The 13,161-nt window shown below is 40.4% G+C and overlaps 1 protein-coding gene across 4 annotated transcripts in view; it reads left to right on the forward strand.

Annotated features, from left to right (window-relative positions):
- Positions 1–13,161, forward strand: part of MTUS1 (microtubule associated scaffold protein 1) — a 114,863-nt gene continuing 101,702 nt past the window's right edge. The window contains exon 1 of one of the 4 annotated variants that reach the window (XM_056489437.1): positions 1–207. The gene's annotated coding sequence lies outside the window, so the exon portion shown is untranslated. Of the gene's footprint in view, positions 208–392; positions 508–12,043; positions 12,281–13,161 lie in introns of those variants that run through there. The other 3 variants (XM_056489436.1, XM_056489435.1, XM_056489438.1) reach the window with 3 other exon arrangements.

The raw sequence follows: 13,161 nt of genomic DNA on the forward strand, positions 1-13,161 counted from the left end.
AAGAGCCCACTGTCCGCCGAGCCCGCGTCCCGCGGTCCCACCGACAGCCCTCAAGAGGAGCGGCCGCGTCCCCGGTTGCGGCGGCCGGATCCTCCTCCATCCCGTGCGGTATTTTTAGCCGCTGACCCAGTTCCCCCGCTCGGCTACCTGCGCCTGTCTCAGCGCCCGGCGGGTCCCCCCGCCGACAAACGCACCGGCCAGCGCCAGGTGAGGGGGCTGCGGGGCAGGTGCGGCCGGAACGCGGCGGCGCCGCGCACAGCACGGCCCGGAGAGGGCGCGGGGCTGCTGGAGGGGCGCAGCCCGGGGCGGGAGAGCCGCCAAGCCGGCGGCGCTGGCGAGGAGCGGGCGGGCTGGTGCGGGCGCGGCGCTGCCGGGGCCTCCGCGGGGGCGGAGGGGGGGCGGTGCCGGCGGCGAGAGCGGCCGCGGCGCAGCTTTCTGCAGCGGCGCCGATCTACAAGTGAGGGGTGGTGTGTGCGTGCCGCCGTAAGTGCTGACTTTTACAAAAGTGTGAGTGCTCCCCTTTCTCCCCTTCTTTTTCTTTCTCTCGTCGCTCTTTTAGCGGGTGGCCGGATAACGGGGCACGGGAGCGGAGCGCGGCTGGGGCTGCCGAGGTGCCGGGGGGAAGCGGGTCACTGCTCCGGCTTACTTTCCTCCTTCTCTGTGTGGCGGCCCGGAGGTGAGGCTGAGGGTGAGCGCGGCCTCGGGGCGCAGCGCAGGTGCGGCCGCGGCGGGCCCGCCCCGAGGGGCCTTCCCCCCGCGCTGAGGGGTCGCAACTTCGGCGGGCCCAAGTTGTGTGTTTGGAGTTTTCGATACTGAGAGATATGGAAATTGTGTATTGCTGTCGCAGCTTTTTTTTTTTATTTATTTATTTTTTTTTTTTAATCCAGATGAGCAATGACACCGTGTTTGATATGTGCAAAATGTGCTACAGCATGCTGTCGTGCACCCGGAGTGCTTTGGTCCTGTACTATGAGCACGAACACTCCTGAGATTTTTAAAGGAGTATTTTTAATGCCTGCTCCTCTGCTTGCTGCTATTTATACCATGCAAGGTTGGCAAGGAGAGGAGAGCCAGAGTTTGAAAAGGACATTGAGCTTTAACTTGATACCATTGTTCCAAGGCCAAGGTGAGAGAGTGCAGATATTTAGAATAAAACAAAACAAAGAAATGCCCAGAAAACAACCCCGTGAAAACACCCTGCTCTCTGTTTTTCTACTGCATGATCAAAGCAGAGAACTGAGCATCCCCTTCTGGTTAGGGTATGTAGGTGATGTTCTGCCATGGGGTCTAAGCCTGTGCTTTAGTTTTATTATTTGTTTGCTTTATGCTTGTGATGTGATGGACAATACAGCGGGTTAAGCCCCACACCGGGGGATTGTCTGAAAGGTGAAGTCTCACACTGTGTCAGATGCGTGACTTTCACTTAGGTAAAATAAATCATTACTGGTCACTGCCTATGCATTGTAAGGTATTAGAGTAGCTATAATATAAAATATTGTTAACACTAAGTCTAACAAGTTGGATGGTACCCGTAATGGGTAATCAATTTCTTCCTTCTATTTCTGAATTACTTCGATACACAGTAACACCTCTCTCAAAAGTGAGGAGAGATAGAGGCTTTTCATATAGGGAAACCTAAATTTTGGGAATAGAAAAGCTTTAACCTTCATCACTTACATCACTAAGATTTTCAGAGTGGATGGTGACAACCAATATGATGGGTCTCTCGCTCTCTGGATTGCTAAATAAGATTGGTATTAAAAATTGTTTATTCCTCGTGACGTGCACTGTGCTCTAGTGGAACTGCAGAGCTGCATTGTAGTGGCTGGCTCGCGTGACTGCAGACCAGCCACTGGGGTTAACTTAGTTCTCCTAGTGCTAATGATCGTGGGTGAGCAATAGATTGCATTTGAGCTCTGTTTTTATGGAGTAATTGTACGTGTGGTAACAAGGCTATGCTGAAAATCCGTATAGTCACTTTTAAAATATTGCAGAGCTTTCACTTCTGGCTGAGATCAGTCTGCTTCAGAGCTGTGGCTGAAACAGTGATCATAATCTGGTAAATCTGATGCCAAAACTTTACATAATATGATTTTCCACTGAGAGTAAGCATGATTCTGTAAGTAACGATTCCGTAAGTTGAAAATATTTGAACAAATGTTAGATTTCTAGTAGTTCGCCCCTTAAGTGGGTTTCATGATATTTTTGCATTTCAGTAAATAGGAAGCCTTACTGCTGGATGCATAATTGTTCCTTATTCTCGTGTGTTTTACTTACAGCTTGAATCAATATCTGAGAATTGACTAACTGCAGGAGTGCAGTGTCAAGGCCTTGAAAAAGTCAAGAGTAATGACACTTTAAAAGCATTTGGAGCTTCTGTTTCTAACTCTTGGATTTTGTGGTTTCAAACTTTTGTCTGCAACCACATATGTAGATTCTTGTACAAAAATGTCAGTTCTAAGGAGGCTTTAAAAGAAATCTTTTAGGATTTACTATTGAGCTGAGATTTAACACGTTGGATAGCTAATGGTCTCAACAATCTAGCAAAATAATTGCTAAGATTTTTAATAGGAACTGTGAAATGCAGATTAGCCAGCTGGTAGTGTGGGACTGATTTTTTTTAATCTACAGAAACAAAGATGCACTTATATTTTTATACATATCTATGTGTCATGTATCTGTATAAATGTTTTATATAGAAATGTGGTATATTACATATTCATAAAAGATGCTAAAGTGTACCACTGGTGTATATTGATTGTTTGATGATGAGAGATAATTATGTGACCAGAAGTGCCACGTGTGGTATGTATGATTCAACAGAAGCTGCTGAAGTGATTGCCTGCTCGAAGTCCCTGTTTCTGTTCAAGTCATTTTGTTCTATTCATTCAGTTTCATGTTGTATCCTGATTTACTGTTTGATTGGGGAAGTCAAGCATTTTTAGTTGCCTTTGTCCCGTAATTTAGAGGGTTACCTGGTGAGTTTGTGAAACGCTCATTCTATGGAGTAGTTTGGAGTTAAAGCTGGAAAAGTTAATGCTCTTTATTTTGCTTTACTTGATTGCAAGAATTAGTGCTTCTTCAGTGTTTATGCTCTGGAACTGGCTGTTGTACAGTTTTCTCTATGAAAAGTGAGAATGATAACAGCCTACTTCCCTTTCAGGGAGTGCTTGCACTGTGAAATTTTTTGCTTTTCCTGCTTTATGTACAAAGATGTTTTTAGACTCTGTAGCTTCTCTGATGGAGGCATGGAAAGAATTGTTTTCTGCTTTCCTATTTCCTCTGTTGTGGAGATGATTCCACAGAGTATGCTATGCATAGGTATGCTTTGTTATCTGACAAAAAAGTCAGATGCTAGTTGATAATCTTGTGTCCTCCAAGTAAAAAAAATATTAATTATGAGTCTTAGTTTTCTATATGAGTGGGCTTTTTCAGTACCAAAAAGATATGTCAGAATTTAAATAATATTGTGCAGTAGGAAATTTCCTTTTTCCCATCCCTAGCACCTATATTTACTTCCGTTTTATTTCATGGACTTCTCCTTCCCTTGAATGAATGGCATTAATCTTTTTACATTAAGTTAACTCAAACTGCTTTAGTTGCTACTCTGTTTAGTTTTTGCATCAAGAAAAACTGAAACTGTTCTTAGTGGGCGACTTTGATGTGATCTGTGAATTTCCCACTTGTATTGACTCCCCAGTCTCTGTTGTCATTCCTCTTTAGATGGTTCCCTTATGTCTGTCATTTTGTTTGGCTTTGTCATAGAATTTATTTGAGCTCTTCCAACTCAGCTGAGTTGCCACGTGCTCTCAGCAATCTTCAATACTTTAAACATTTTTCAATTATTTTTCTTTTGCAATCTTATATAACTATTTTTAAAAATGCAAACTAGCTGATTTAATATAAATGTGGATTTAAGGTTTGCAATATGGTAATTGTGCAGGGAAATGAAACTAGTGCACTCAAGACACTGGAAGTTGAGATATTGTAACCCACATTGTGTTTTGATGAACTAGTTCTAGTGCAGACCCCTGTGAATGTGCCTACAGAGGTTGTCTGTGTGCTCAGAGTGACAGCTGTCATCAGCTGTACAGCAGAATCCCTGAGGTGGGGTAAAACAGTTGGAATATGTGTGGTGTAGCACTTCATTCTGGGGGCTAGTATTCCTAGTATCTCTAATACCTTTTACTCTGTACTCTCTATACTGTGTCTAACAGAAAGAAATAGGACAAGCTTTCTTCCAGAGTCAGTTTCCCTCCTGTGTTTGCTCCATTCATGTCAGCGAAGAAAGTGACAAGCCTTCTTCAAGTAAAACCAGAACACTGAAGGAGGAATTGTCTTTACTATGAAAAATATGGTTGTAGATACACATTTTTTCCCCTGATCTCCTGTCAGCGTATGAGGTCCATATAGTGTGTTCTGGACTTGTTAGTTTAGTTTGATGGCATTAGCTGACACCAGTGAGGTCTGGATGGAATGATCTGTGAAATGGTTCTTCTTTTTTCTTTGTGATATCAGCTGTAAACCTATGTGACTGGCCAAAAAATAAATTATTTACATCACTGGCCTCCAAAAAGACTGTGATTGTACTCTTGGATGAGTGGTAGTAGTTGGTGCTGCAAGTGTTAAAGACAGCATTTTGCATCTGTTCATCCCCTGCTGGAGTTGTAAATGAGGCTGCTGCCTTGTCATGTGTCTGGTGTTGAATTGCAGCAGACTGAATAATCTTGACTGAAGAATTTTAAAAATAGTAGGATTTTGCTGCACCATCATTGCAGGAGGGTTTGGGAACTAAGGATCTGTATGCATATGTGGTAAGCACTATGGGCTGATGAATAAACTGCTGTTAAACAAGAAAGACTATGACTTGTCCATTAGCTATGGCTTGTGTGCCCATTCTCACAATTAACATGATCTGCCTTTCTTATTTTACTTGGTGCTTTATCTGTATGCTTCTTGTGAGTCAAATGTGGTTACTCTTATCCGAGGATGCTAAAGGTAAGATAGTTGGACAATTTCAAGACTATGGTGTGAGACCGTCTTTAAACTGGAGATGTAAATGGAAGATGCTGCTGTACTGGCTTATATACAGCACACATTCTGTTAATGCATAGTCTACAAGAATCATCAGTTCTTGGACAGAGTCTGAGCTGTTTGCTCTTAATATCTGAGTCAAATGTTTTAGTGGCAGCAAAATATTTGTTGTTACTGTGATTATTAGGGGTATTTGAAATACCAGTGATGTGACTTTAAAAGGGAAGTCAGGAAGTGCTTTCATAATATTTTCCTCAGGTTTGTATTTTTCTTTAAAAAGTGTTTCAATTTACAGAATTACAACTTGCCTGGGAAGTACCTTTTTCCAACCTTCAAACTGAAGTAGGATTACAGCCTGTGCTAGATCAGGCCAGACATAGCAGGGTGCAACAGAGTCTTGTAAATCTGTAGTTGGAGTTTCTGTAACCTCTTTTGGGTAATCTAGCAAATTTAATTTCCTTAAACTTCATTTAAGGAAAGAAATAACTTGAACCAGGATGGTTGATGAGCCACTTACAGGATTATAGGCTAGTGTTGTTATAGAGGTTAGTTGGCAATTGTACCCGGTTTTGGTACTGAACTCTCTCAGATAAAACACAGATACCTTAAAGGAAATTGATCTGAAGTAAGCTGTTGGTGGCCCTTGCCTCTGAAATGATGCTGATCAGGTGATTTATCCTGTCCCTGAGCAGGACAATAGCTCTTTATTGCACCTCCAAGTTGCAAGAAGATTGTAATTCTGCAGTTTTCTGAATGCTGCCTGCTGCTGTAGGAAATTCTCATATGTTCTCCTGTGAGCCTGTTCTTTCATCCAGTTGAATGGAGTTTTGATGTGTCGGATGTCGTTAGCATTGCTTTTAGTTTGAGGGGAGAAAAAATATCCAAGTTTTCTGGGCAAAATTAGTATGTAACTTAACTGTTTTTAGTGGTGTATTGGTAAATGGTGAATAATTAGAAGACTGCTTAGTGGATATAAGTAATAGCTCGATAAAAATGATTCTGTAGAGAAGTGGCACATATAGAGTGTGTAAAACTGGAAGTCTGTCTTTGTAAACTTTATTTAAAGTGTTTGGAGTTCTGGTAAGCTGTGCTATACAGTGATCAATACAACTTCCACTCTGTGGAGCAAAAGCAACACAGCTGTTGTTACTTTGAAACTGGGTGTCCAGTTTTGGAAACATATAAAGGATAGTTTGATTGGAAATTGTCAAAATTGGATATATCTTTAATTTTGAGTTGCTGTGTTTATTTTCTTCTCCTGCTTATTTTATGACTTTTGATGTCTTGAATTCTGTATTATTTAATGTGACTTCTCTGTAGTGGCAGTATTTCATACAGGTAGTTTTCTTATGTCTATCTTGGCCTTTTAAGTTGCTTAGTGAAAAAGACATTCACCATGAACATTTGGAAATAACTAGGGTAGATGTTTATTTTGGGGGATGCTGGTTGACACAGGAAACAAATATGCAGCATGTATCCCAATATTAGGATCATTTATATCAATATTAATTCACCATTTAACTTACAAAGCAACATAAAACTTTAATTGTGTCAGGATGCTGTCCTCTTGAATCTTTGTGATGTTCTTTTGGGAAAAGTTCAAGAATAACTTGAAATTTGGTTTTAAAGGCTTTTAACACTTCTCTCTGCCACAGGCAGTGCTTTTTGGACTGTCATGTCATCTGCAGTGATGACGCTTGGAGATTAAACTCTTGCAGTAATCCATTGATGGAGTTTTACCTGTTGCAAAGCATGAACTTCCCTGACATCTTCATTACTAGGCTTTATTTAAGCATTTGTTAAGCCCTCTGCTGATTTGCATTGGTTTTGTTTGTACTTAAATTGTGCTCTTTGGGGTTGGCAAACCTAAATATCACAGTTTTCAAAAAATGCAACCTTTATTAAGTCCCATCATTAAATCAGTGTATAACTTTCCCAGAGAACTAAATGTAATAAAAAGTGAACTGTTACATCTTGATTTGATGCCTACGTTTGTCTGAAAGCTGATTTTTGTTAGTGAAGGAGCTGACAATTGAACAGACTAAAGCTCAAATAACCTCAAAACCCATTAGAGTGAAAGGATGGGTTATTTGAAGAACTAATTCTTGCAGCAAGATGTATTCAGTATTAGGGTGGTTGCTTTGTGGAATGTAAAAAACTAACTTCTGTTAGCAATCATCTGTCTTAATTCCTGTGGATATACATTATGCTCAGCATTTTGGGCTGAAAGAGTGAGCTTGTTTAGTTTGTCTCTGAAATTAGCTCTGAAACTGTCTTCTCATACTGTTTTTCAGCACAGACATCTAACCTGGCTCATTAGAAAATTTTCTGTGGAGATTGGACAACTGTACTTAGTGTGCCTGTGAAAGCCTCCTCTGTTGTCTTTGATGCTGTGTCTGAGTTCTCTATGTAAGGCTCAGTGCAGTTTGCTACAGGTGATCCTGTCCTGCTTTTCTGTTGTTTTGCATTTTTTCTGTAAAAGCATTGGTTGAAACTAGATGATGCTTTGTCCATCATTACATGTAGACTTTGTGATTTCCTCTAAGAGGATTTACAGCTTTTAGTTTTGCAAATGTGATGGTGTTCAAACCATTACTGAATTATTGTATGCTTCTTTTTGACTCCCCCTTCTTTCTGGTTATTCCTTTGAGAAGGAAAAAAAGAAGAAAAGGCGTGCTTGTATTGAACTGCTCCTTTCCACCTTTTGGACGTTAGTCTTTTGTTCTGCATGTCTGATTATTTCTGACTCTTGGCTGAAGCTCTTAATAGTCCTGTGGCATCTTTGTTGACACTGTTTAAGCATGTGAAGCACTGATGCTGCCTCAATTGTGTCCGTGTCGAGTTGCAGGACAGCTCCCCTTTGATCTGCTGGTTGATGGCTGTGGGATGCAGCCCATTTCTGGATGCGCTGGCCGAGCGCTTCTTGGCAGCGTAAGCAGGCTCCGTCTGTTGCGCACTCATCTGATCTGTGCATGGGTTATTGCTTTTCTCCCGTCAGTTGTCGAGGATCTTAGAACCATTACTCTGTGGCTGACTTATCTAATCTTGGGAAGCCTATTGATTGCTGTTCCACTGTTGCAATATTACCTAATTGCATGGCTTGTCTGCCAGTTTCACCTTTGTGAGACGCCCTCAGTGCTGACTTGACTATTTTATTGCATTGTAGATATCTAGAAGGTATCTACAAAAATTCACAGAAATCTGGTGTTTCTTTGTGTTTATCTGAACAACTCCCTGTTTCAGGTGTGCTCTCTAATAGATGCTTTTAAGTGGGCAGCCTATATGGTGCTGTATCATCTCAGTAATACTCCAGGTGTAAGTTTGCAGAAACTGAACTCTACTGCAGATTTCCACCAAAGAGAATGTTATTTTGTAGGCTTTATTTGCTCCTTGTTTAGTGTTGCAAGCCAAACTTATGGAACTTTATTCTTACTCTTTTATCTTTCAAGAAGTGTGGAAGGAACATGAGCTGTTTTTATTGTCTGTGAAATCTTATCCTTTTCAGGTCTCTGTTAGCAGCAGCTGCCATCAGCAGCCTGAAGGTGCTGAAATAAAATCTCTTGATGTGATTCATAGTTCATACGCGTTATAACATGTGACTCAATTTAATGAATTTGTTGCCGGAATTGTCTGAGAATTATTTTTATATCACATAGTAGATTATTTACTTAGTGTGTATTTTTTTTATGTTGTAAGAGTAATTTTATTTGTTGCTGAGTTTCAGGTAATGAAATTTTTGTGTCTACAGGTGGATTGCTGGAGTTGCAGGAATTCCTCTGATATTTTGCTCTGTTTGCATCCTTACTTGTTTCAGTATAGAAGCATCTCAGAAACTAAGGATGTTCCCTGTAGAGCATCTGTGTTTCCTCTGCTATGTTTCATTGTCTAACAATTCATAGGACATGTTGAGGAATTGTTATAGTTGAGTTATGAAACTGAGCTGTCTGGGTGTTGTCTCCTGACACATTATTATAATCAGCCAGAGCCTTGATGCCAGGAGATAATAAGGGCTGGTTCTGCAATCACCATGGGTTGGTGGCCTCGGGCAGTTGGATGCCTTTAGGCGTTTGCGCTCTCAGTATCTGCCTGGAAGGACGGCAGAGGCTTGCCAAACAGCTGGGAAGGTCACCTACTTCAGTGTGCTTGAATCTGTAGTAACAGAATGAATGTTCTTGCTCTGCTGTCATGTAATGAATAGCTTCTGATTTGGAGTTGTGCAGACCACTGCTTCACTTAAGGATTCTTTGTGCTCTGTAGATCCTTGATATTCTAGTAGCAGATAATACAAACCTTGTGAGCTTGGCAGTTTTCTCAGGAGATTGGACATCCTTTTGGAAATCCACTTCATTATGTATACTGCTTGTGGTAAAAGCTTGCTTCTACCTTATTGCACAAGCACACAGATCAAGATATCTGACCAGTTTCTGTATGTGGTTAGGACTCCTCTTTACCTTTCTTTCCTTGCCCTGAACTTGTTTGGGTTTGCTTGCCATGGATTTTATGTAATAAAATGTCCTACTGCTCAGCAGGTGGGCTCCAAAGTGAAATACCATGAAAGTCAGTCTTTTGTGTTACACATTTCTCATAGGTTTCATAATAGTTGTATGGGGCAAAACTAATATTTATTTGTGCTTCTCTGCTTTAATCAAGCTGCATCTCAACACTTATGGAGTTAGTAAGTCTGGTTCCCAATTTCAGCCAGCTTGAGCTGGTAGTTCATTTAATATCTTAATTGCAAGGTGATAATTGAATAGGAGTTGTCTTCAGTTTCCTACATGCAGAGGCTGTATCATTAGACCTTCTGAAGCCTTGCTAAAAGCTGCCTCTACTGAAAGATGTATTGCAGCTTTAGCTATTACTTTAACAAGAGAAGTCTCAAGTGTGTTTTCTGTTGTTGTTGTATTGCACTAGTAGCTTCCCTGCTAGCCCAGATGACTGTTGACCATGTGCTTCAAGTAGTGGTACATGCTGTGTTAGTTGGGGTCTCTATGTTTTTCAGTGTTTGGCTTTTTCTACCTGTCCCAGCCTAGTGGCAATCAGGACGGTAATTCTTCCTCTTGCTGCCCAGCTATCTTTATTGCAATGTCTCCTGTAAGCTGAACTGTGGGCCTCACACAGGTCACAGCACTGTTGTGCTGATGTGTAAGCCTTACTCTACAACATTTTACAAATGTCTGTTTGTGTAGTCACAAACACACATTTGTAAAAAATGCACCTTTTAAACAAAACAAGCACTGTGGAGCCTTGAAAGGAATGACTGTAATGTACTCAAAACCAAGAAGAGTGAAGGTAAGAAACTGCAGTGGTTAGAGCAGCCCTCCCAGCAGAACATTTGACACTTCAGTGGTGTAGCTTGGTATGTGGGCATGCCTCCAGCCTTTACTCTCCTAGGGGCTACCCTGTTGGTAAGGTGTCACCTAAATATAGTAAGCCTGTGTGGTGAGGATATTTTTTTCCTCTGCAATGGGCTATTTTCAGTGTAAAATAAGCAGGAAAGCTTTATTTTCTAATTTAAGGTCACTCCATCACAGGCTTTCAGATACTTCCAGTTGTTTAGCTTTCTTATTGAAGGCCATATAGAAACTCTGTGGCAAACCTTAATATTTCTGTTCTCTAATCTGTAATGGGGTGCATATCATTGATAAAAGATGTCTGGTTCTGTAGAGGTCATTCCATAGTATCTATGTAAGTTATATTTAGTGCATGTTTTTATCTGATTGGTGTCAGAGTAAAGCTGCTGTTACAAACTGCTTACTTATTTATAAACACAGAGAATGCAAGCTTCCCGTAGAGGGAGAATTTTTTTTCTTAAAAGACCTGTGAGGTAAGAGGTTTCTAGGAAAAAAACCAACTCACCAGTTCTGCCCTCTGTGCCCCCCGCCCCCCCAAAAAAATGCAGTATTCATGTCCATCCGTTAACACTTGCAACGGTGTACAAACAGGCAGGTCTTTCAATCTAATTGTTAATAGTCTTTCAGTGTATATGTTTTGTTTTCTGTTTGTGTTTTCGGAAAGTCTTAGGTGGCAAATTCATCTTAATTTTATGCCTCAAAGTAACACTGAATAACTGGATAATCTTACAGTCTAAAACCATTAAGAGTAACTGTGGCAACCCTGTGTTTTTTCATTGAGCAGAAAAGTATCATTTTCAAACAGAAGATGAATCTGTAGTGTTGAAAAAGGAAAATGTCAAATAACGTGTGTCTGTCCACTCTTGAGAAGAAGTCTGTCATTGAAGCAATTATGAGTGCTGTAGTATCTTTTTCATGCTCTTTAGCTCTTCCAGAAATCACTTTCAGAAAGAAGCAGGATGGCCTTTGTACTTAAAGATACTGCCTGGAGAAAAGTTTAATCTCTCTGGACTAACGGCTGCCTTTCTACAAACCAGTGACTTTGAGGTTAATGTTTAAATATTTAAATGGATTTGGCATGTTGCCATTTAAGTGGAACAGAATGTACTTAACCTGAAACTCAAACAGTTCCCTGGGTAGCCAAAAAAATAAATAAATTACTCAATAGTGCAGTGATCTGGTAAATTGAAAGATTATAGCTTAATGCTAATCCTGACCAGGTTTATACAGGAAGAATATCTGGTTTTTTCTGTTTAGTTGAGAGGAATTTTTACAGATGTTATTGGAACTTTTTGCATAAGTTCTTAGGGTAAATGGTAGCACTTACCTGAGGGTCAAAGTCCAGTATAAACAGGTTCTAGTATACGGTAGTAAAAATAGTCCTGAAGGACACTGATCAGCATGAAGGAATTTTAAACTTGTTGAAAACTGGGTAACTTGCTAAATTCAGATTAATTTATTTTTAGTTCTCTTTCTTTGGGGTGGAACGTAAGGGTTAAGCAAAGGTTTGATGCATATAAAGCTTAGTTTGGGAGTCTTGAAATGGAAGAAGTTAAAGAAAAAAGGCAAGAGCGAGTGCACCTGGCATTCTTCACATTTCCAGGGCTCTCTGCCTTAATCCAGAGGACTGAGTTGCCAGTGCTTGGAAGAGAGGTGGGAGCTATGACCTTGAGACTTCATCTCTAATCCAGTTGGATTCTGACCTTAAGTTTACCAAGAACTTCGCTAAAAGCATCCCACTCAGGGGAGCGTTTCCTGTTTCTTGTGCCAAATGATTCAAACCCAGATTTTCTGCCAAGGATCCTAAGGATTTTCTCATTTTCTTCACATTCTACACTGGTGACTGCATGCTCTCTGTAGTTGAGAGAGTGAGGCAATGTTCAAGGCATGCTAAGGTAAGCTGGGCTGGACAGGGGAAACAATTTTCTTTCTTCAATTGTTCTTTTTATACAAATCTCATGTTCAAGTTAAACAAGTGCATGAATTTTTCAACATGTATAGATGGGAAACGTCACTTTTTAGAACTCTTAATGAAAAGAATTATAAATCTCATAAGTCCAAGCCTATGAAAGAAGTATTTGAGGTTGCAACAACTTCCCAGACAAATGAGTATTTTGCTTAACTCTGATTTTGTGGTATTTGTTCTGCAGCACAGAGGTGAAATTGTCTGGGCCAGTGTTAGGTATTTGCTCGAGCTCATGTTTGCATCCTAGAGAAAGGAATGATACTGCAAATGTCCAGCACAGAATTCATACATTACATATTGTGATGTGATTTATGTGAATCAAAGGGGGGGTCCCCTCATAAATGATTAGGAAATCTGCCCAGTACCAAAAAGCATCCTCCATGTGACTGCTACAACTCTAAAACTGGTATGAGCTTCTTACTCTTCTGTATCATCTGTGTCAGTAGTTGGAAACAGTTTTATCACAGTCTAACGTATTTGGTGATTTCCATATAAATGAAAAATAAACTTCTACTTAAATAACTTTTTCATGGACCATTTCAGGAAGGGAGGACAGACAGACTGCTTTTCAAAGACCAGTCTCTTCCTGCTATTGGTTCAGAGGTAAAAGGAAGATCAAGAAAGAAAATGTTTACTTTTGAGTGCTTTATAGATGGGTAATAAAAGGAAAATCTGTGTTTCATTCAAGAAGTAACACATTAAATACCATGGCTAGAAAACTTTCAGCAGGAACTTTTAAGATGAAATTTTAAAATCTTACTTCTGAAGAAAAAGGCTCTTTTCTATCCCTTGCATGTTAAATTAGATGAA

The sequence above is a fragment of the Oenanthe melanoleuca genome, chromosome 4 (genome assembly GCF_029582105.1).
Source record: "Oenanthe melanoleuca isolate GR-GAL-2019-014 chromosome 4, OMel1.0, whole genome shotgun sequence".
Taxonomy (NCBI): domain Eukaryota; kingdom Metazoa; phylum Chordata; class Aves; order Passeriformes; family Muscicapidae; genus Oenanthe; species Oenanthe melanoleuca.